Source organism: Oncorhynchus keta, chromosome 2 (genome assembly GCF_023373465.1).
Source record: "Oncorhynchus keta strain PuntledgeMale-10-30-2019 chromosome 2, Oket_V2, whole genome shotgun sequence".
Taxonomy (NCBI): domain Eukaryota; kingdom Metazoa; phylum Chordata; class Actinopteri; order Salmoniformes; family Salmonidae; genus Oncorhynchus; species Oncorhynchus keta.
In genome coordinates, this window is record NC_068422.1 from 36613220 (window position 1) to 36637446 (window position 24227).

General features: G+C 44.3%; 1 protein-coding gene across 3 annotated transcripts in view; it reads right to left on the minus strand.

The window, feature by feature from the left end:
* The window catches only part of LOC118400013 (carbohydrate sulfotransferase 15-like), a 41019-nt gene extending 32960 nt beyond the window's left edge, over nt 1-8059 (minus strand). For all 3 annotated transcript variants that reach the window (XM_035796340.2, XM_052476161.1, XM_052476162.1), the window contains exon 1: nt 7816-8059. The gene's annotated coding sequence lies outside the window, so the exon portion shown is untranslated. The remainder of the gene's footprint in view (nt 1-7815) is intronic.
* Nucleotides 8060-24227: the final 16168 nt, after the last annotated feature.

Below are 24227 nucleotides of genomic sequence, written 5' to 3' on the forward strand. Positions count from 1 at the left end.
GAGTAATTCCCAACAGACACTATTTTCATCTATGAGGTCTTGACTAGTTCAGGACCAGTCATTGCAGTCCAGTACTGAGACATCTGGCACCCAGCTGTGGTTTTGAGCTGAGCTTTATGTTTCTGTTGAAGTGTGGGACCGTGACACATCATAACAAGCAACGAAATGTTGAAAGGTTCCTACTACTTTTTAACATGTGCATTTCCAGTGAAGGGCGAAGAGGACAGGGGGAAGAAGACAGGGGGAAGAGGACAGATGGGGACAGGGGGCATCCAGAAGCAGTGAAAGTACGACTGAGTGTGGAAAGCATAAGAAGGCAACAGACAATCCATTGGGGCAATTCCATGATAACAGAATTATGCTTTGAGATCAATTTTTTTTACTCTAAAATGTATGCCAAAGAAAAACCACTGATTTCAAAGCTTAACAAATACAACTCTTTGCACAAGGTCTACTTTTAACAATTTCCACTGAAAAATGGACAAAAGCGAATTTAGTGGAAGAACTGTCCAAGTCCAAACTTCGGTAACTGGATTACAGTAAAATCTCCTTCAGGTTTTTATGTGACCACGTTTTCCAAAAACTGTTAAAAATCTGCCCGGAATTAAGATTCAAAAATGTCTGCAGAAAGAATGGGGTGTCAATTATAACATGGCACGTTGAGGTTGAAAAAATATATTTTGGTTATTGAACTACAGTAAGGGAAGTGGATTTACACCCGGTAACGGAATTACGCATAGAAATAATTATGGATATGAATGTCATTATCCACAAATTTGGACATCACAGCGCAGCAAAAGGAAATCACAGTAGAGTACAGTGCAGTACAATGCAGCGCAGCAGTGTAGAGCAGAGTAAACTTCACTACATTGCAATAGAGTACAGCCGAGTACAGTACAGTTGTCACGCCTACCCCTGCTCCCTCCCGCCGGAGCTAGATGTTGCCGGTCTACTAACCACCGGTCCTAGAACACAGATTACTCTCCCTTCATATAGCCCAGTGGAATATGCCCAGAACTCACTTCGTCACTCCTCCACGGGGCTGACTCCCTTCCAGTGCGTCCTGGGATATCAGCCGGTCCTGGCTTCGTGGACTCTGAGCCAGACCGAGGCCCCTGCAGTTGACGAGTGATTCTGGCATGCAGAGAAGGTGTGGAATGCCGCCCACGTGAGGCTCCAGTGTGCCGTCCACCATCAGAAGGATCAGGCGGATCGTCATCGCAGTGAGGCTCTGGTGTTCCATCCTGGTGATCGCGCCTGCCTCTCGACCAGGAACTTCAAGGTACTCCGGAGGGTCAATGAGGTAACCTATCATTTAGAATTCCCCACCAACTACCGTATCTCACCCTCCTTTCGTGTATCCCTCCTCAGGCAGGTGGTTCCTGGTCCCCTGGCTGATGCAGTCTCCCGCAATACCCCTCCACCTCCCCTGGACATTGAGGGGACCCCTGCCTATGCTGTTAGGTCCCTCCTGGACTCCCAACACCGTGGGGCCGGCTCCAATACCTGGTGTATTGGGAGGGATGTGGTCCTAAGGTGTGTTTTTGGGTCCCGGTGGCGGACAACTTGGACCCCAACCTCATCCGGGATTTCCATCTCCGCCGTCCAGACCGGCCCGCTCCTCGCACTCGGGGCCGTCCTCCTGGCCGGCGTTGTCTTTCGGCCGAAGCTGCGTGTCGGGGAGATACTGTCACGCCTACTCCTACATCCTCTCTCCAGCTCTCGACATCGCCTATCTTCATTAAGCACACCTGGACTTCATCACCACCCTGATTACTCTCACCTTCATATAGCCCTCACCAGGCATCAGGCAGCATGGGTTCTGTTTTCATGTACAGACACTTCTCTTGTTTTTTTACTTTCTACATTTGTTATTATTAAACTCACCACCTGCTTCCTGACTGCCTGCGTTGTCATTACAACAGCAGAGTTCAGTACAGTACAGACGTGTGTTTTGTCTTGTCCCGTGTAAATAATCAGAAATAATTGTTTTCCTCTGGGGTTTTTTGTATATATTTCATATATATTTTAATTTCCCTTTCCATCTACGGACTGAATATACTCTCCTGCAACCCTTTTGGAACTCTTTTTTTCTAAGAGTGAATCAATCACCGGATGTAGCTACAGTACATGGAGGTTGAAAATAGCAGAAGCTTTCCAAGGAGGTCTACTGTACTACTGTACTCTATGAAGGTGGCACTGTGTAGATGCAAAGTCTCACACTGCTGTCATAAAGTCACAGTGATGTTGAAGCTTCTATCAGATAGTCTATCTATCATTCCACCTGGCACCTCCTCCTCGCTGGACTGGTGTCAGCGGTGTGGTTGGCTGGTCTCACTGTGAAACCGCTTAGAGACACACACTGTCATCACCACTGCTATGGTTCTGAGTGTGGTCCTCCAAGAATAACTGTCGGGCGCACACAAATAAAACCTATTCCTAAAATGACTGGAAGTATTTTCCCCCAATTTGCCCTGGATGGCAGGGTAAGCTTCACTATAGCAATCTTTCTTTGCATGCTATCAACAAGTGTCCAAAATAGTGCCAAGAGAAGCATAGCCTTGATATCTCAAAAGCTCCAGACCTTTGCTCACCCTATGGGCGACCAAGAAACCTCTAGTATAGTGAGTCAGCCTCCAGGGTGTGACACATACTGGGAAAAACAGGGTCTGGGGAGACAGAGTTAAGGTGATGTCCACCAACTTCACCACCCCCCTCTCGGGAGGTAGTCTAGCAGTTAGAGCATTGGGGCTGGTTTAAATACCCGAGTTGACAAGGTGGAAAACTCTGTGGATGCGCACTTGAGCAAGACACTTACAACTTTTTGTATTTTTTGCTCAAAGGTACTTTAAGTGTATGTCAACATGAGTCAACAGAGACAGGTTTATCCAAAGGTCATCTGTCTATCTGCCATGGCCTCATGTCAGTGCCCTGAGCAATAGTATACCACAGCTCCCGAACAAGAGGGGAGAGGAAGTGTACAAAATGTCAGAAGTGTCACGCCTTGGTCATAGTATTTTGTGTTTTCCTTAACCTGTTAGTCCTATAGGGGCAGTATTTCATTTTTGGATAAAAAGACGTGCCCGTTTTAAGCGCAATATTTTGTCACGAAAAGATGCTCGACTATGCTTGGAATTGATCGTTTTGGAAAGAAGACACTCTTACGTTTCCAGAACTGCAAAGATTTTCACTGTGAGTGCCCTAGAACAAATGCTTCAGGCAAAACCAAGATGTTTGACCGACCAGGAAATGAACAGGATTTCTGAGGCTACGTTTTCCATGATCGCCTTATATGGCTGTGAATGCGACAGGAATGAACGGACACTTTCTCTTGTTTCCCCAAGGTGTCTGCAGCATTGTGACGTATTTGTAGGCATATCATTGGAAGATTGACCATAAGAGACTACAATTGCCAAGTGTCCCGCACGGTGTCTGCGTGGAAATTGGTGCGCAAAAGTCAGCTACCAGTATTTTTCCATCCGAATCAGAGAAGAATGCAGGCTTCCAGGGACGGCATTTCAATGAAGAGATATATGACAAAACACCTTGAGGATTGATTCAAACAACGTTTTCCATGTTTCAGTCGATATTATGGAGTTAATTCGGAAAAAAGTTTGACGTGTAGGTGACTGAATTTTCGGTTAGTTTCGGTAGCCAAATGCATAGTAACAAAACGGAACGTTGTGTCCTACACAAGAATCTTTCAGGAAAAACTGGACATCTGCTATGTAACTGAGAGTCTCCTAATTGAAACATCTGAAGTTCTTCAAAGGTAAATTATTTTATTTGATCCCTTTGCTGGTTTTTGTGAATATGTTGCGTGCTAAATGCTAACGCTAAATGCTAAGCTAGCTATCACCACTCTTACACAAATTATTGATTTTCTCTGGTTCTAAAGCATATTTTAAAAATCTGAGACGACAGGATTGTTAAGAAAAGGATAAGCTTGAGAGCAGGCATGTTTATTTCATTTCATTTGCGATTTTTAGAAATCGCTAACGTTGCGTTATGGTAATGAGCTTGAGGCTGTAGTAACGCGACCGCATGCGGGATGGGGCAGACTATGAGGTTAATTATTTGTTCAGGCCAGGGTGTGACATGGGTTTATTGTGTTGTCTTATTGGGGTTTGCAACCACGCTGCATTTCGGTCCGACTCTCTTTCGACGAACGAACGGCGTTACAGAATCACCCACCACACGGACCGAGTGGCGTGGTTACAGGCAACGACAGCAGGAGCAGCGAAGGGAGGACGTTATGGACAGCAGAGGTATGGAGTATACGACGTGGGATGAAATAGACAGGTGGGCGGTCAACCCAGAGAGAATGCCGGAGCCCGCCTGGGATTCGCTGGAGCAGTGCGAAGAGGGCTATAGGAGAATGGAGTCGAAGAGAAAGACACGGCGGCGCAGAAAGAAACCCGAAAGTCAGACCCAAAAATGTATTGGGGGAGGGCTCAGGGAGAGAGTAGCAGAGTCAGGAGTCAGACCTGAGCCAACTCTCCCTGTTAATCGTGAGGAGCAGCGATCAAAGGACTTCTGGACTTGGGAGGAGATATTAGACGGAAAAGGACCCTGGGCTCAGCCTGGAGAATATCGCCGTCCCAAGGAAGAACTGGAGGCGGGAAAAGCGGAGAGGCGCTGGTATGAGGAGGCAGCACGGCGACGTGGATGGAAGCCTGAGAGTCAGCCCAAAAAATGTATTGGGGGGAGGCTTACAGGGAGTATGGCTATGCCAGGTAGGAGACCGGCGCAAACTCCCTGTGCTTACCGGGGGGATAGAGAGACCGGGCAGGCACTGTGTTATGCTATGGAGCGCACGGTGTTTCCAGTGCGGGTGCATAGCCCGGTGCGTTTCATACCAGCTCTTCGTATTGGCCGGGCTAGAGTGGGCATCGAGCCAGGTAAGGTTGGGCAGGCTCGGTGCTCAAGAGCTCCAGTACACCTTCACAGTCCAGTCCATCCTGTGCCACCTTCACATACCAGTCCTCCGGTAGCAGCTCCCCACACCAGGCTTCCTGTGCGTGTCCTCGGCCCAGTACCACCAGTGCCAGCACCACGCATCAGGCCTACAGTGCGCCTCGCCTCTCCTGCACTGCCGGAGCCTCCCGCCTGTTCAGCGCTATCAGAGCCTTCCTCCTCTACAGCGCTGCTGGAGACTCCTGTCTGTTCAGCACTATCAGAGCCTTTCTCCTCTCCTGCGCTACCGGAGTCTCCCGCCTGTTCAGCGCTTCTAGAGCCTTCCTCCTCTACAGCGCTGCCGGAGCCTCTTGCCTGTTCGGAGCAGCCTGAGCTGTCAGTCTGCATGAAGCAGTCAGAGCTGCCAGTCTGCAAAGTGCTGTCAGTCTGCAAGGAGCTGCCAGTCTGCAAGGAGCTGCCAGCCTGTATGAAGCAGCCAGAGCTGTCAGACTGCATGAAGCAGCCAGAGCTGTCAGTCTGCATGAAGCAGCCAGAGCTATCAGTCTGCAAAGAGCTGTCAGTTTGCAAGGAGCTGCCAGTCTGCAAGGAGTTGCCAGTCTGCAAGGAGCTGTCAGTCTACAAGGAGCTGTTAGCCTGCATGGAGCAGCCAGAGCTGTCATTCTGCAAGGAGCTGCCAGTCTGCAAGGAGCTGCCAGTCTGCAAGGTGCTGCCAGCCTGCATGGAGCAGCCAGAGCTGTCAGTCTGCATGATGCAGCCAGAGCTGCCAGTCTGCATGGAGCAGCCAGAGCTGTCAGTCTGCATAGAGCAGCTAGATCCGCCAGTCAGCCATGATCTTCTAGATCTGCCAGTCAACCAGATTCTTCCAGATCTGCCATTCAACCAGTCTCTTCCAGATCTGCCAGTCAACCAGAATCTTCCAGATCCGCCAGCCAGCCAGGATCTACCGGAGCCTACTACCTGCCTGAGCTTCCTCTCAGTACTGGGCTTTCTCTCAGTCCCGGGCTTCCCCTCAGTCCCGAGCTTCCCCTCAGTCCCGAGCTGCCTCAGTCCCGAGCTGCCCCTCAGTCCCGAGCTGCCCCTCAGTTCAGTGGGGTTCTGGGTGAGGACTATTAGGCCATGGTTGGCGGCGAGGGTGGATTATCCCAGGACGCGTAGGGGAGGAACTATGACATTAATGGAGTGGGGTCCACGTCCCGAGCCGGAACCGCCACCATGGACAAACGCCCACCCGGACCCTCCCTATGGTTGTGAGGTGCGTCCGGGAGTCCGCACCTTATGTGGGGGGGGTTCTGTCACGCCTTGGTCATAGTATTTTGTGTTTTCCTTAATTATTTGTTCAGGCCAGGGTGTGACATGGGTTTATTGTGTTGTCTTATTGGGGTTTTTGTAGGCATTGGGATTATGGTTGATTAGGGATGTGTAGCATAGGTTTGGCTGCCTGAGGCGGTTCTCAATCAGAGTCAGGTGATTCTCGTTGTCTCTGATTGGGAACCATATTTAGGTAGCCGGGGTTTCAATGTGTATTTCGTGGGTGATTGTTCCTGTCTCTGTGTAGTGTTCACCAGATAGGCTGTATTAGGTTTCACGTTCCGTTTGTTGTTTTTGTATTTATTTTGTTATTTCATGTATCGTCATTCTCTTCATTAAAGAACATGAGTAACAACCACGCTGCATTTCGGTCCGACTCTCTTTCGACGAAACGAACGCCGTTACAAGAAGTACATTTTGCTCTGACATCTGGCAGATCATACCCCTGCTTCAGACATCAAACACCCCTGGATACTGGTGGGTGATTACTGTAATACGATATGGTATTGCCATCTTGCCTAGCAGCCTGACAGAGCAGTGTGTGCGTGTGTGTGTGTGTGTGTGTGTGTGTGTGTGTGTGTGTGTGTGTGTGTGTGTGTGTGTGTGTGTGTGTGTGTGTGTGTGTGTGTGTGTGTGTGTGTGTGTGTGTGTGTGTGTGTGTGTGTGTGTGTGTGTGTGTGTGTGTGTTGTGTTTGTGTGTGTGCGCGTGCGTGCATGCGTGAGTGCGTGCGTTTACCCTAAGCCTGTGCAGTCAGATATGAAGTAAACAATTATTGTGAGAGAGAAGAAACCTGGTTTCAGATTTGCTGAGGACAATAAGGACATTCTAAACTGTTTCTTAGTTAACTTGTTAAATCCGCCTCATGAAATAGCATTTTGTAGTTTGGTGTCTGGTGGACTAGGAGTGGATTCAATCCCAAGAAATGGCACTGAGAGATATTCTGCAGCTGTTCACTGAGGAAAAAATAAATCTGCCTCAGGAGAAGAGCTTAGAAACAACTCCGACACAGCTCCTATCTGACCAGGCACCACTGTAATATATCATGGTTGTGGAGGTAAAAGTGCAATTTGTCAATGAATCTGTATACTTTTAGTTCAACCTGAGTGCAGTGATTTGTCTTTAGATGTCTTCTAATGCAATCTCTTGTTGGAGTACATACACAAATCCTTAAACTAACTAGCTCCTGTTCATGTGCTGAAACTCTAGTTCGATTCCAAGAAAATTACTTTAAAATGTTAATAGCTCACCAAATTGGTCACTGTCACTAAATTATCAATATTGGCAGGGGCATTAAAATCAATTAAGTATAAGCAAATTCATAAAAATAGAATTTCTGCAAAATCCTTGGTTCTCAGAAACAAGTGCAGGTTCCATTATATTTTTTATAAAATACATCACAAGTTGGAGTGAAAGCTATAGTACAACCTCTGAATAGGGTTCATATTTCTAGGTGGAATAGCAGTAGCCTACAAGAGAATGCTGTCATTATTATGCCACAGTAAGACTACAAACATAGTTTGGTTAACACATCTGGGTAAAAACTGTTAAATGTACTCATGCAAGTAATAAATGATATTGCTGTTACTCACATTCAAGATCCTCAATCAATGCGACTCCTTTGCGCGCTCTTCATGACCATTCCATATCCATTCGGGTAATAAAACATTTACTAAGTTTTATCTCCAGGAGGTAAGGTACCGGTACACACGTTTAAACTGGCACATTATAATGAATTCACAACTGTGTTGTTTTTGATAGCTCTCAACCATCATAATCTACCACTGGATTGATCGCAAACATTCAGAGACTATCCATCTCGTCTCTCGTGCTGCAACCGAGTCAGGGAGACTGAAGAGAGGGAGGGACCAAGGGGAAGAAATGAAGTATACTGGACAGCCACAATAATCAGAGCAATACAATAAACATCCCCACTGGGCACAGACGTCAGTTCAACATCTAGTTTTGATTTACATTTGGTTAAATTGTCAACTAACATGAATTCAAGGTGAAACACAAAAAAGATGGTTACAAGTTGGGTGGAAAACCCCTGAAATGCCCTTACATTAGTTACTTTCTGTTAACCCAATCAGATTTCCACATTGATTCAACATCATCACATAGATTTTTTTGGTTGAAATGATGTGGAAACAATGATGGTTGAACCAGTTTTTGCCTAGTGAGTCCCTCCTGTAGGTCCCTACACTAGTGTCTACATGGTTTGCCCCCTATCATCCATTGAAAAGGTGCACACTGTTTAAATCTAGTCGTGAGACAAAGTTAGGTTTATCAATTGACAAGTGATACAAAATGAAGGTTGGCAAACATATTTTGTAACACTTTCAAAAAGACAAACAAACAACCCCGAAAGAGGCACAGGTGCAGGGTCTATCAGGCTCTGACCAGCCTCCCCATGAGCAATTTCAAAGCTGGCAAAAGTTACAGGACATATTTAGACTGCGTTCATAACCAAGTGTGAAGGTGTCAATTAACAGTTGTGAAGTCGTAAATACGACTTAGTGCTTGAACTGGGAAATATCATCAAACATCACGGGCATTAGAAATCTCTTTTTTGACCACACATAAAAAGCAAACATTTTTACCATTCAAGCTGGCGTTCTTATACAAGTGCATACATTTTCCATACTGGTCCCCAATGGGAATCAAATTCCATTACCATAAACAACAACTACTAAATATGCTGCCATGCTTGCTGTCTTCTTTGTTGACAAATTACATCAGAGAGGTGGAAGTAGGAAACTCAGAGCACGAGGATGAATGACGGGTTTCTCACTAATAATTACCAGTTGGAGGGGTGTTCAAGTAGATTTTTTCCTTGTCGTGTGCTGGTATATGAGATGTCATGAACGCAGCGTTATAGGATCTTCCCTCTTTGCCACAACTTGTATTATACCATGGCCCACTACCTAAGTGGAGAACGTATAATTACCTTCAGTGAAAAGGCATAATCAGGCAAAATAGCGTACCTCAATAGTACAACGCCCCTATAATCACATATCTAAAGCCATGGAATATAACATAGCAGATAATGTTCAAAATTACACAATTTGATGAGTACAACATCTATAAAGATCTGCTTTACTATACTAATAGCGTCGCCGTTTCGAAATGACGTACTTGGGTGTTTTTGGAGCCTTTGTTTGGGTTTTTTCTGTGCCCCTACAACTGCTGAACGAGCACGAGGAAGTGTATCGCTGATGGGGAAAGTTTCTCAAAAACAAGTGAGATTGCAAAGAAAGTATCTGGGCACTTAAATAGCATGCCATTTACAATATAGATTTGGTTCAAATAAAGTGAACGTCTCCTTTAAGACAGAAACAATAGGAGGTTGGTCGGGGAGGATGGGTGGTCGTAATGTTCCTGCCTCCTAAAATCTAAATTCAGAGCTTGGCTACCCCCTGACCGAATCATGGTGACAGGCAGGAACAACCACAACCAAAACAAACTGATTATATTCAAGTCCAGAACTGAACAGTACATGAGGTCACCAGTCCCATATTTCTGCTCATTGACTAATGAGTCGCTTTAAGAATTCATTGATTAGGATATTATTGATGTAATTATTTTTTACTCTTATTTTGTATTGTGATGCCCTTATCCTTTAATGTGTTATATGCTCATGGGTTTCAGTTTATATTGACTGCTACATGCTCTCTCTCTCTCTCTCTCTCTATATATATATATATATATATATATATATATATATATATATATATATTGTTTCGTTCCCCAGTTTATGTGTTGTAGTTTGTATGTTTGCATGTGTTTATTTCAGGAAATGGCTTCCTGAAATCCCTCAAGCAGCTGATTGGTCGACTCCAGGGCTAATTGGACAGCTGACCCCGCCCCCTCGTCAAGACGCAGCTGTCTCCAATTACCCATTCCTTCAGAAGCTATATAAAAGCCAGTGTTCTGTTCAGGAGGGAGAGCTTTTGCTGGGATGTCATTGCAGAGATTTTGCTAGAGAGATTTTGCTAGAGAGATTTTGCTAGAGAGATTTTGCTAGAGAGATTTTGCTAGAGAGATTTTGCTAGAGAGATTTTGCTAGAGAGATTTTGCTGGAGAGATTTTGCTAGGAGGTCATTGCAGAGAGGTCATTTGCAGAGAGGTCATTGCAGAGAGGTCATTGCAGAGAGGTCATTGCAGAGAGGTCATTGCAGAGAGATCATTGCAGAGAGATCATTGCAGAGAGGTCATTGCAGAGAGGTCATTGCAGGGAGGTCATTGCAGGGAGGTCATTGCAGGGAGGTCATTGCAGGGAGGTCATTGCAGGGAGGTCATTGCAGGGAGGTCATTGCAGGGAGGTCATTGCAGGGAGGTCATTGCAGAGATTTTGCTAGAGAGATTTGCTGGGAGGTCATTGCAGAGATTTTGCTAGAGAGATTTGCTGGGAGGTCATTGCAGAGATTTTGCTAGAGAGATTTGCTGGGAGGTCATTGCAGAGATTTTGCCAGAGAGATTTGCTGGGAGGTCATTGCAAAGATTTTGCCAGAGATTTGCTGGGAGGTCATTGCAGAGATTTTGCTAGAGATTTGCTGTGAGGTCATTGCAGAGATTTTGCTAGAGATTTTGCTAGAGATTTTGCTGGGAGTTCATTGCTGAGAGTTGGTATGTTTTGTGACTTTGTTGCTCAGATAGAGCTTATTTGATGTCCTTTGTTTCTTAGTTTGTTTGTGAAAATTGTTTAATATTCTGTTTCATTTGTTCCCAGGGGGGAAGGGGAAGGCACCTAGGGAGTGCTTAGGAAAGAGGCCCGCGGGCATGCATATAACCGTAGCATATTCGCTGCCTAGGCACACTAGGTAAGACCTGGGTGGACCACCCCCTGTATTTTGGTTAGGGCACCAGGTGGTGCTAAATTAGGTAAGATGGGGGGGGGCTTTGGGATTTACTTTCTACTTTCTTTGCTTTGGTTCCATCCAGCCCCTTTTCCCCATATTACCGTGTAAAGGAATAAAGTCCTTGTAAACGGTACCACATTCTGTCTGTTGTCATTCTTACTCGCACCTACAGTCCACACCTTTTTCACTTCACGGAAGGGTGTTGTGTTCCCTCTTCATAGAGGCGTGCGTAACAATTTACAGTGCCTTGCGAAAGTATTCGGCCCCCTTGAACTTTGCGACCTTTTGCCACATTTCAGGCTTCAAACATAAAGATATAAAACTGTATTTTTTTTTTTGTGAAGAATCAACAAGTGGGACACAATCATGAAGTGGAACGACATTGATTGGATATTAAACTTTTTTAACAAATCAAACTGAAATTGGGCGTGCAAAATTATTCAGCCCCTTTACTTTCAGTGCAGCAAACTCTCTCCAGAAGTTCAGTGAGGATCTCTGAATGATCCAATGTTGACCTAAATGACTAATGATGATAAATACAATCCACCTGTGTGTAATCAAGTCTCCGTATAAATGCACCTGCACTGTGATAGTCTCAGAGGTCCGTTAAAAGCGCAGCCAGAGAGCGTCATGAAGAACAAGGAACACACCAGGCATATATATATAAACTCGCAGTAATTTATTGTGTAAACCACCAATGTTTAGACATCACTGTGCCTTCACGGTGTTATCATGAATGCTTGAAACAGGTTATGTTGACAAACAGTGCAATTAGTGCAACCAATGACAATAGTGAGGGGTGTGTCATAGTTATTAGGTTGATTAGAATAGAATGTTGCAACAAACAACCTGGTCTAAGATAAAGACTATTTCCTCCAAGGACGTTCCTCCAAGATCCTGTGTGGCACTGCCACGCCTGGGATGTAGGTTCATTTCCAAAGATGGACCAATATGAAAACGTATTAACTCTGGATAAGAGTGTCTACTAAATGACTTAAATGTATAAGTTACTTTATCCAATTTGTATTGTACCACCGTGTAAGACGTATGATACTGTACATTCTCTAATCCTTATGATATTGTATGACCGTAATGTATCATTACTAAATGAAGGAACATATTTACTTACCAAATGTTATGAATTCCCCTGAGGCCAGGTTGTGGAGAGAGATGGCAGATGCTAAATGACCATCTAAGTCTGAGAAACTGAGATTGTAAAGGCCAGGGAAGCTTTTTACTTAAATTTGGTTGTCAAATTCTTTATTGTTCAAGACTAATACAGCATTATTGTCCTTACAACTTCAGTCCGAGATAAGTTGTGATTTATGTTGAAGTAGCAAAAGCTGCTATAATTGTTTTCTTTAATAACTTACATATCACATATTCACCTAAATCCCAAAGGCAAACTCTTGATACAGTGCAACTCCATTGTTGATGTCAGTTATGTAAATTGTCCTTGGACTTCAAAGAAGCACTTTTGAGTCCTTTTATCGTTATTAAGATGTTGTTGTAGTGCTGATATTGAAAAGTTATTCAAATGGTCAGTGTTCAGTGTACCACTATGGCACATTCATAGACTAACCACAAACATTTGATCTTCAGGCAAAACAATTACACTTGAGCCGTACAGTAGCCTAAATTACAGACAGTCTCTTAGGAAATGAGTCAGTAATTCAACAGAGCAATTCACATAGAACAAAAGGAGCCACGTCACAGCAATTGATTTTCATTACATGACAAGCAGCTACCAGACAAGAGATTATAATGAAATCTCTTCAGATGTCAATGTAGTCTTGCACAGATGATGGAAGACATGCGTATGAATCTGTATCAAGCCAATAATATATTTTAGAGGACTCAATGAAGCTGTTGTCCGTTTGGATACAGTCATGTTCCCCTAATGGTCATCTGTTAGGATCCCCACTGACTGAAAAATGACAAACAAACTTCAACCGTCATATGAAGTGTACTTCACATCACATTGCAGCTATTTGAAACAGACTGTGATTTTCAGGGAACAAAAGATCAAATTCACTACCCACACATTTCTTTTACTGCTTAGAATGTCTACATGATTACAGAAGACATGGGGATATCTACTCAATTATGAACTGTATCATACATATGTGATTAGGACCCTTTTAATGATATGATTAGCATTATATTCCATCATTAGATGTCAAAAAACTATAGTGTGCAAAGAAGCAATGAGCGAAATATCACCAACTGTAAAGCACAACTAGCTGAATGGAACTCAATGTAAAGAATGCATTGGCTTGTAACGAAGACAGGTTCCATTTTTTTACCGGCAGGGTTTACTGAGCAGGGGTGTAATTGAGATCGGGGCCTGAAATGTACATAGAGAGCATGTTAAGGTCCCTTGCATAACATGCTAAATCTCTCACATTCTTGGAAATGACACATCTACGAGACTAAATCAGGGGAATAGAGACATTAGAGGAGGAAGTGGCAATGACCTTTGACCACAAGAGGACCATCATCATCATCTGTGTTTTGAATTCCATTAGAACTCTAACCGATTCTTTAATAATGTTGTATTTTTTGTCAGGACTCATTCATAGCCCGTATGAAGTGAATAGGGAAGTCCCATGCTGCTTTGTGGAGAGAAAGAACTAGTAAAATGGCTAATAAGATTGAAAATAGCCAACGACTCCCCTGGTTTTTAATGGAATCAGAGACCACTTCACATAGTTTTTCCAGAATTACATAGTAGTAGTGTAAAAAAGTATTTGCCCACTTTTTCTGATTTTCTCTATTTTTGCATATTTTTGATAGAATGTTATCAGATATTCAACCACAATCTAATATTAGATAAAGGGAACATACATTTTCAAATTAAAAAAACAAAAATATGCTTATTTTATTCTTCAATTAACACATTTTGCAACACCCAATTCCCCGGTATGAAAAAGTAATTGCCCCCTTACACTCAATAACTGGTTGTGCCACCTTTAACTGCAATGACCTCAACCAACCCCTTCCTGTAGTTGTTCATCAGTCTCATGTTGCTGTGGAAGAATTTTGCCCCACTCTTCCGTGCAGAGCTGCTTTAACTCAGCAACATTTGTGGGTTTTCAAGCATGAACTGCTCGTTTCAAGTCCTGCCACAACATCTGAATTGGGACTTTGACTAAGCCATTCCAAAACTTCAAATTTGTTGCTTTTTAGCCATTTTCATGTCGACTTGATTGTGTTTTGGATCATTGTCTGCTGCATGACCCAGCTGCACTTCAGCTTCAGCTCACAGACGGATGGACTAACATTCTCCTGTAGAATTATCTGATACAGGACAGAATTCATGGTTCCTTCTATTAAGGCAAGTCGTCCAGGTCCTGATGCAGCAAAGCATCCCCAAATCATCACACTACCACCACCATGCTTGACTGTTGATATTTTTATTTTATTTTTTTATTTCACCTTTATTTAACCAGGTAGGCTAGTTGAGAACAAGTTTTCATTTGCAACTGTGACCTGGCCAAGATAAAGCATAGCAGTGTGAACAGACAACAGTGTTACACATGGAGTAAACAATTAACAAGTCAATAACACAGTAGAAAATATGAGGTTCTTACTGTGGAATGCAGTGTTTGATTTTCTCCAGGCATAATGGGACCCATTTCATCCAAAAACTTCACTCAAGTTTTCCAAAATACACCTGGAAGAACCTGGATGATCATCAAGACTCTTGGAAGATTGTTCTATGGACAGATGAGTCAAAAGTATGACTTCTTGGATGACAAAATGTTGAAATGGCCAAGTCAAAGTCCAGACTATATCCCAATTCAGATGTTGTGGCAGGACTTGAAATTCCTCCACAGCGATGTGAGAGACAGACCAAGAGACTGGTTGGAGTCACCACAGCTGAAGATGCCACAACCAGTTATTGAGTGTAAGAGGGCAAGTACTTTTTCACACAGGGACATTGGGTGTTGCATTGTTTACACAATAAATGAAATAATATGTAATAGTGTTATTTGTTCACTCAGGTTCACTTTATCTAATATTAGGTTTTGGTTGAAGATCTGACAACATTTTATATCAAAAATATGCAAAAGTGGAGAAAATTAGAAAGGGGGAAATTACTTTTTCACGGCACTATACTCTATCAAGGACAATCCTCTTGACATAATGTTACATTCTCTAACAACCAAGGTTAGGTAGAAGTGGATGATTGTAGGGTAAATGACCGAGTGTTGTTGTTAAAAGACTGCTAATATTAACCGTGGTGAGTCATTGTGATGATAGGGAGAACTGCTCTATTATGCCGGGTTGGGAGTTAATAGACTGAGATGTGGAATACAACATTTTCGGATACGTTTTCTAGAGTTTTCTCTACTTTGGAGGGGGGAGAAAATGTATTCTGTTGTCGAGATCGAGCTCTCACCTCATCCATTACAACATCTGTTTCTTGAGCTGAAAACTAAATTATATGTTGAAGGCTGTTATTTTTTTCCCAAAACTTCCAGTAGTTGTGGCATTTTTAACAAGTGAAAAAGCCCACCTGAGGAGATCCATGGCACTGCGAACAGAGATAAAGACTCATTTGAATAAATCATATCCCCCCCCAGAGCAAATCCATATTCATGAGAGGCTGTGTCTAATTGCTGATAATTCCCTGCTTGAGCGATACAGATTTATACACATCTCCCTGTGGGAGGCTAGGTCTGCATGCTGATGGGATCACATAATCTGCCAGCTCTCTCAGGCTCTCAAGCCTCCAAGTCCTACAAACTGGACAATCAGTTCTGATCAATGTTTAATTGGTTTGTTACTGAATCTGTTTTTGAGACAGGGGTTGATGCACTCATGCACACAAAATGAAATTACTATCAACACAAACATCTGGATCGGCTCAAGATGGATCGGCTCCATTTTCACATGGATACCCATTGCACTTTTTCGTTAAGAGCTCAAGTAACATTTCAGATTATTCATGACATCATACAAGGAACATAAATCCATCTCACTCTGAATGAAAATGGTTTTCAAACTGGAGCGTTACTGTAAAAAATATACATGCCTGTTTGCTCCTCAAGACATAACATAACTAATACCTGGGTTTATCCTACCCCTTCAAGTAACCTTACCACCTCTGAGATAAGACTCTTTAATGAAGAACAGAGTGTGTGTGAAGTGATATTTAGATTATGTTGTGAGGGTCCCTATATGTCTTGGAAAGATTGTGCTGGGAGAGCATGTTGCTTTAATGCTCTCTACACAGCACAAACACTGTGACTAGTATTTTCCTTTCTACATGTAATCAATCACAAAACCATCTGGATTTCTGCTCATTTCACACTTTCATCTCGAGCACTCATTGTCAGTATTTCATATTTGAAACCATGCCTCTGAATTCTGGGAACCCTTTGGTTCAGAGGATGCTGCTAGTGCTACACTCTTCGAGAGGAAATGAGCTAGCCTGTTGCATCTCCAGTCCCCATTGGGCCTCTAAGAATAACACGGTATCCCATGAGTTTATTGGTAAAGCGATTCTGAAGTCATGTCTACAAAGGATTGTGTTAGAAATGTGCGGCACTGAGGTCTGTGACTCTGACAGTATGTAATTAACACTGTTGTGTTCTGTTGAGTGTTATCTGTGCAGTTAACCTTTGATTAGATTAAACCAAAAACAACTAAATGCATTGAAGGAAAAACATGACAGCATTGTTGCTATTGTGAGTGGAGAAATGAGGAGAATATGTAGCCTGATATACAGAGGAAGTTCATGTTTCAACCTGATGAATATTGTGGGGGGATTGAGGTTGTATTTGTCTTTCCTGGAGAGGACGTGCCAAAAGTGTCTCACTTTTTTATTATGAAGGTCTTCCCAGAGGGTACATGCCAAAGGACATACAGAATGTGTCCAATGACCAGAATCGCTCAGAGTGTCTGTACTCAGACAGTAGGATGTGTTTAAATAGAGAGGGCCTATGCATAGCCAGTTTTTGGCCAGGTCCCCATTATGAGTAGTGAGAAACATATTCCTCTCAACTTTGCCTGGGTTCAGGCTGAATGTCAGGTTTAAGGGGAATTTCACCCTGGGGGAATCTGGGCTTGTTTTCATTCAGTTAACTAAGTTAAGAACAAATTCTTATTTACACTGACGGCCTATCCCGGCCAAACCCTAACCCAGACGACGCTAGGCCAATTATGCACCGCCCGATGGGACTCCCAATCACGGCCAGTTGTGATACAGCCTGGGATTAAACCAGGGTCTGTAGTGACGCCTCTAGCACTGAGATGCAGTCCCTTAGAATGCTGCACCACATACACTGTAATTGCCCAGAAGGAAGGCAGGTCTGGGCTTTGTGCGCAGAATGATACACCCTCTGATAGCGGTGAGATCTGAAAATGTGTGTAGTCCTGCTTTGTGGCATGTCACAAAGGCTCTATGTTTTTGTGTGTGTATATATTTGGTTGTCCTTGTTCGATAGAGCCATTGGACGTCTTTCAGCGATGTTCCTATCAGCAGGTCATTGCTAAATATACAAGTTGACACATTTTTTCCAGTGTCAAATGTGGGGTGGTGCTTCGTGCTCTGGCCTTGTCCCTCCCGCAAGGCAGGCTTTTAAAAAAGGAGGACACTAACAGCACAATCCGTTCAAAGTTCAGTTTGAATTTAGAAAAACGCTCAGTTATTAAAATAATAAATGGTTTTGCTCGAGGAAGTAATCCAACAATGTGTACGCTGCCATTTTGTCTATTTAAAGTCTTCTCTCGTTGATCGAGACAGGTGTCTGTCATCATGACACGCAGCACTTTGGGGTCAACATTCTCAATGAGAGAAGACTTGAAATAGATAAGATTACGGTGTACACTGTTGGATTACTTCATGGAGAATTTTCTAAATTCAAACGGTCCCCCTGCAACTGGACAAGGACATTTTGAGACTACTGTTCCACGAATGGAGGAAAAAGACAGCATCGCAAAGCTAAGGTTGATCAAAAATTCTCTGTGCTACACCAAACGGTACCTATCCTGTAACTCACAGTAATGGATACCAAAAATATTTTGTTCAATCAAATTATCTGTTGTAACAATCTGTAGCTACAGTTCTCTGCACTTTACTACACATGAGACACTGAAATGTACTACACTGTTCATACTGTATTTTCTTGTTATTGGACCATGTAACATTCTTGTTGAATACCCAGTTCTCTTTTTGAGTGATGATAAACTATTATGCACTCCCCTGAATTTTTGTCACGACTTCCACCGAAGTCGGTTCCTTTCCCTGTTTGGGTGGCGTTTGGCGGTCGGCATCACCGATCTTCGAGCCATCGTCGATCCACTTTTCATTTTCCATTTATTTTGTCTTGTTTTCCTACACATCTGGTTTTCATTTCCCTCATTTATTGTTGTGTATTTAACCCTCTGTTCCCCCCATGTCTTTGTGCGGAATTGTTTGTTGTAAGTGCTTGTGCACATGTTTACTGGTGCGCGTCGAGTTTTGTACCCATGTTGGTTATTTCTTTATGCCGTTGGTTTTGAAATTAAACTGCTCCGGCTATTATCTAGTTCTGCTCTCCTGCGTCTGACTTCCCTGCCACCAGTTACGCACCCATTACAATTTCTGATTTTGACAAATAAACATTATTTATTTTAATGCCTCACATATGTTTGCTACAGAGCTCTGTACAGATTATATAAATATATTCTGTGTATCAATAAAGGCAGACATATTTTGAGATTTGATCGAAAATATTGATATTTACTTTATGGTCCTTTATCTGGCTTCGGTACACTGGCAATGGTGTTTGGCATAGTGAGCTGTGGAAGTAGAGTGCTTGTGGTGAATGGTCTTGTTTACATTTACATTTACATTTAAGTCATTTAGCAGACGCTCTTATCCAGAGCGACTTACAAATTGGTGCATACACCTTATGACAACCAGTGGAACAGCCACTTGCATCTAAATCTTGTTGGGGGAGAAGGGGGGTGAGAAGGATTACTTACCCTTACTTACCCTATCCTAGGTATTCCTTGAAGAGGTGGGGTTTCAGGTGTCTCCGGAAGGTGGTGATTGACTCCGCTGTCCTGGCGTCGTGAGGAGTTTGTTCCACCATTGGGGGCCAGAGCAGCGAACAGTTTTGACTGGGCTGAGCGGGAACTGTACTTCCTCAGTGGTAGGGAGGCGAGCAGGCCAGAGGTGGATGAACGCAGTGCCCTTGTTTGGGTGTAGGGCCTGATCAGAGCCTGGAGGTACTGAGGTGCCGTTCCCCTCACAGCTCCGTAGGCGAGCACCATGGTCTTGTAGCGGATGCGAGCTTCAACTGGAAGCCAGTGGAGAGAGCGGAGGAGCGGGGTGACGTGAGAGAACTTGGGAAGGTTGAACACCAGACGGGCTGCGGCGTTCTGGATGAGTTGTAGGGGTTTAATGGCACAGGCAGGGAGCCCAGCCAACAGCGAGTTGCAGTAATCAAGACGGGAGATGACAAGTGCCTGGATTAGGACCTGCGCCACCTTGTCCCGCCTGCGTTGTATGGCCAGCTGGATAAGACTGTTGGAAGTGGTGTAGGGATAATGGACCTTAACCACCAACTGTTTGGACTTCTTGCAGAAGATTTGCTGGTACTATACGTCTCCTGGAAATACATGGTTGTAGTGTTACCATTTTAGACTTTGTGTGGAACGGACATAGGGCAATACGCCATTGTTTGTAAAGGTGTCAACCGATTGGGACCTAAGTGTTTAGAGACAGACTAGTGTATTGTTTAGGAACAATGAGGGACATTGGGAGTTGCTTTTGAGAGGAAATATCAGTTAACAAAGTGAATGGGCTGGGGGGCCTGCTGAAGGTGTCAAAAGTCTTAGGAGGGCAGTTCTTACACAGTATCTATTGTTGTGTATGGGAGTCTGAGGAGAAATGCTACCTTTCAATCGTTCTCATACACAACAATACATTTACTGTCTCTAAGCACAACCAAAACCCCTTCCCTCTTCTCAAAGACCTATCTGTAAACCTCCCTCGGGCCATTGACTTTGATAGATCACTCATGTCAATAGGAGCAGGGGATTTTTGTAGACGTGTCTTTGTATTGTGTTTTGAGAATCTACAAAGCGAAGAATGGTTGTGTCATTACTGTTGTCTCGATTTGATACCTTTCAGTGTTTCTTGCTCATTTTTGTCCCACAATCTTATTGTGCTCCATAACCGCAAGGTGTGTCTCATCCCTCATGCTTGTGTACCCAAAATGTTCCCGCTTTGGGGTATTTTTCAGCGAGGCCTGTGGAAGGAATACAGAAAACCCGAGTTTTATAAAGAGCCAAGAGAAAAAGGGGAGACTAAATTGATTACATGGTCTGGAAGGTACTCTGTGGCACAGGCTACATCTAATCACCTCTAATCCCATAACACAAACACAAACCCATACAAACACCACACAATTCATGTTTAATGCATGCTTACTGTAAATTGAGCTATCTTAGTCATCAGCTTATAAATATTTTTGCCAATTTACCTTCATCTTGTGTAGAGCTGGGGGTTGAAAACACATGCTAGTGTAATCAGATTATGTACCACCTACAACAAAACACACAGCAATACACAATTTAATCACCCCACAAATTGTATTGATCTCTATTAGACTGGCTAATTTAGCACACCTAATATGGACGTTTTAATATTTTCAGCTTGCTGTTGGCTTTTTAGTGTCACTAAATTGGTAGAAAGATTGCTAGCCAGTTGGGAACCAACTAACCAATCATAGACAATGTATAAACATTCATCATTACTACCAACACACCAAGAGTGAATTAGATATATCAGGAATTCTATTTTTAGTAATAGAGGGTTTTCCAGACAAAGGCTACCAGGTTGAGTTACTCTTATTTGCTAAAGTTACCTGAAGCTAGCCAGCTAACCACCAGCTATGCTAGTGGTCTTCAGCTAACCGGTCATCAGCTAACCTTTAGCTCGGAAAGCTCTCGCCAGTTCGAACAACGCGACGCTAACCAGAGCATAACGGACCTATTTATTTTTTATCCCCGGATTCCCACCGCAAACGGAACATTTTTCAGCTGGATCTTCACAACTAGCTATCTAGCTAAACCGCAACCCCGGATGATTACTCCTGGCTAGCGTTTCCACCCACTTAGCTTGAAGCTAGCCCGGCCAGAGCACCTGTGCTTACCACCGTAGCATACTCCTGGGCTACAATACCTGCCCCATCCACCGCTGCCCCCTGGACACTGATCACTTGGCTACATAGCTGATGCACGCTGGACTGTCCATTAATCACGGTACTCCATTCTGCTTGTTTGTTTTATCTGTCGGCCCCGTTGCCTAGTCAACGCCATTTTACCTGCTGTTGTTGTGCTAGCTGATTAGCTGTTGTTGTCTCACCTACTGTTTTAGCTAGCTTTCCCAATTCAACACCTGTGATTACTGTATGCCTCGCTGTATGTCTCTCTCAAATGTCAATATGCCTTGTATACTGTTGCTCAGGTTAGTTATCATTGTTTTAGTTCACAATGGAGCCCCTAGTTCCACTCTTCATACCCCTGATACCTCCTTTGTCCCACCTCCCACACATGCGGTGACCTCACCCATTATAACCAGCATGTCCAGAGATAGAACCTCTCTCATCATCACCCAGTGCCTGGGCTTACCTCCGCTGAGATTTCCATACCCAACTATAACATCTACCGTCAAGATAGAACTGCCAAAGGGGGAGGAGTTTCAGTCTACTGCAGAGATAGCCTGCAAAGTAATGTCATACATTCCAGGTCCATACCCAAACAGTTCGAACTACTAATTTTGAAAATTACTCTCTCCAGAAATAAGTCTCTCACTGTTGCCGCCTGCTACCGACCCCCCTCAGCTCCCAGCTGTGCCCTGGAAACCATTTGTGAATTGATCGCCCCCCATCTAGCTTCAGAGTTTGTTCTGTTAGGTGACCTAAACTGGGATATGCTTAACACCCCGGCAGTCCTACAATCTAAGCTAGATGCCCTCAATCTCACACAAATCATCAAGGAACCCACCAGGTACAACCCTAACTCTGTAAGCAAGGGCACCCTCATAGACGTCATCCTGACCAACTGGCCCTCCAAATACACCTCCGCTGTCTTCAACCAGGGTCTCAGCGATCACTGCCTCATTGCCTTTATCCGCTACAGAGCCGCAGTCAAACGACCACCCCTCATCACTGTCAAACGCTCCCTAAAACACTTCTGTGAGCAGGCCTTTCTAATCGACCTGGCCCGGGTATCCTGGAAGGACATTGACCTCATCCCGTCAGTTAAGGATGCCTGCTCATTCTTTAAAAGTAACTTCCTCACCATTTTAGATAAGCATGCTCCATTCAAAAAAATGCAGAACTAAGAACAGATACAGCCCTTGGTTCGCTCCAGACCTGAGTGTCCTCGACCAGCACAAAAACATCCTGTGGCGGACTGCAATAGCATCGAATAGTCCCCGCGATATGCAACTGTTCAGGGAAGTCAGGAACCAATACACGCAGTCAGTCAGGAAAGCTAAGGCCAGCTTCTTCAGGCAGAAGTTTGCATCCTGTAGCTCCAAATCCAAAAAGTTCTAGGACACTGTGAAGTCCATGGAGAACAAGAGCACCTCCTCCCAGCTGCCCACTGCACTGAGGCTAGGTAACACGGTCACCACCGATAAATCCATGATTATCGAAAACTTCAACAAGCATTTCTCAACGGCTGGCCATGCCTTCCGCCTGGCTACTCCAACCTCGGCCAACAGCTCCGCCCCCCCGCAGCTCCTCGCCCAAGCCTCTCCAGGTTCTCCTTTACCCAAATCCAGATAGCAGATGTTCTGAAAGAGCTGAAAAACCTGGACCCGTATAAATCAGCTGGGTTTGACAATCTGGACCCTCTATTTCTGAAACTATCCGCCGCCATTGTCGCAACCCCTATTACCAGCCTGTTCAACCTCTCTTTCATATCGTCTTAGATCCCCAAGGATTGGAAAGCTGCCACAGTCATCCCCCTCTTCAAAGGGGGAGACACCCTGGACCCAAACTGCTACAGACCTATATCCATCCTGCCCTGCCTATCTAAGGTCTTCGAAAGCCAAGTCAACAAACAGGTCACTGACCATCTCGAATCCCACTGTACCTTCTCCGCTGTGCAATCTGGTTTCCGAGCCGGTCACGAGTGCACCTCAGCCACACTCAAGGTACTAAACGATATCATAACCGCCATCGATAAAAGACAGTAATGTGCAGCCGTCTTCATCGACCTTGCCAAGGCTTTCGACTCTGTCAATCACCATATTCTTATCGGCAGACTCAGTAGCCTCGGTTTTTCGGATGACTGCCTTGCCTGGTTCACCAATTACTTTGCAGACAGAGTTCAGTGTGTCAAATCGGATGGCATGCTGTCCGGTCCTCTGGCAGTCTCTATGGGGGTGCCACAGGGTTCAATTCTCGGGCTGACTCTTTTCTCTGTATATATCAATGATGTTGCTCTTGCTGCGGGCGATTCCCTGATCCACCTCTACGCAGACGACACCATTCTATATACTTTCGGCCCGTCATTGGACACTGTGCTATCTAACCTCCAAACAAGCTTCAATGCCATACAACACTCCTTCCGTGGCCTCCAACTGCTCTTAAACGCTAGTAAAACCAAATGCATGCTTTTCAACCGATCGCTGCCTGCACCCGCATGCCCGACTAGCGTCACCACCCTGGATGGTTCCGACCTTAAATATGTGGACATCTATAAGTACCTAGGTGTCTGGCTGGACTGCAAAAGAGTCGGCTTTCTATTCCGCAACAAAGCCTCCTTCACTCACACCGCCAAGCTTACCCTAGTAAAACTGACTATCCTACCGATCCTCGATTTCGGCGATGTCATCTACAAAAATGCTTCCAACACTCTACTCAGCAAACTGGATCATGGATCATCAGTGGAGGCTTCTTGCCATGGAACATCACTGGAGGCTTCGTGCCTTGGATCATCACTGGAGGCTTCGTGCCATGGATCATCACCGGAGGCTTCGTGCCATGGATCATCACCGGAGGCTTCGTGCCATGGATCATCACTGGAGGCTTCGTGCCATGTATCATCAATGGAGGCTTCGTGCCATGGATCATCACTTGAGTGAGGAGACGTATGGGCTGGGGAGACATACAGGAGGCCTGGTTCTG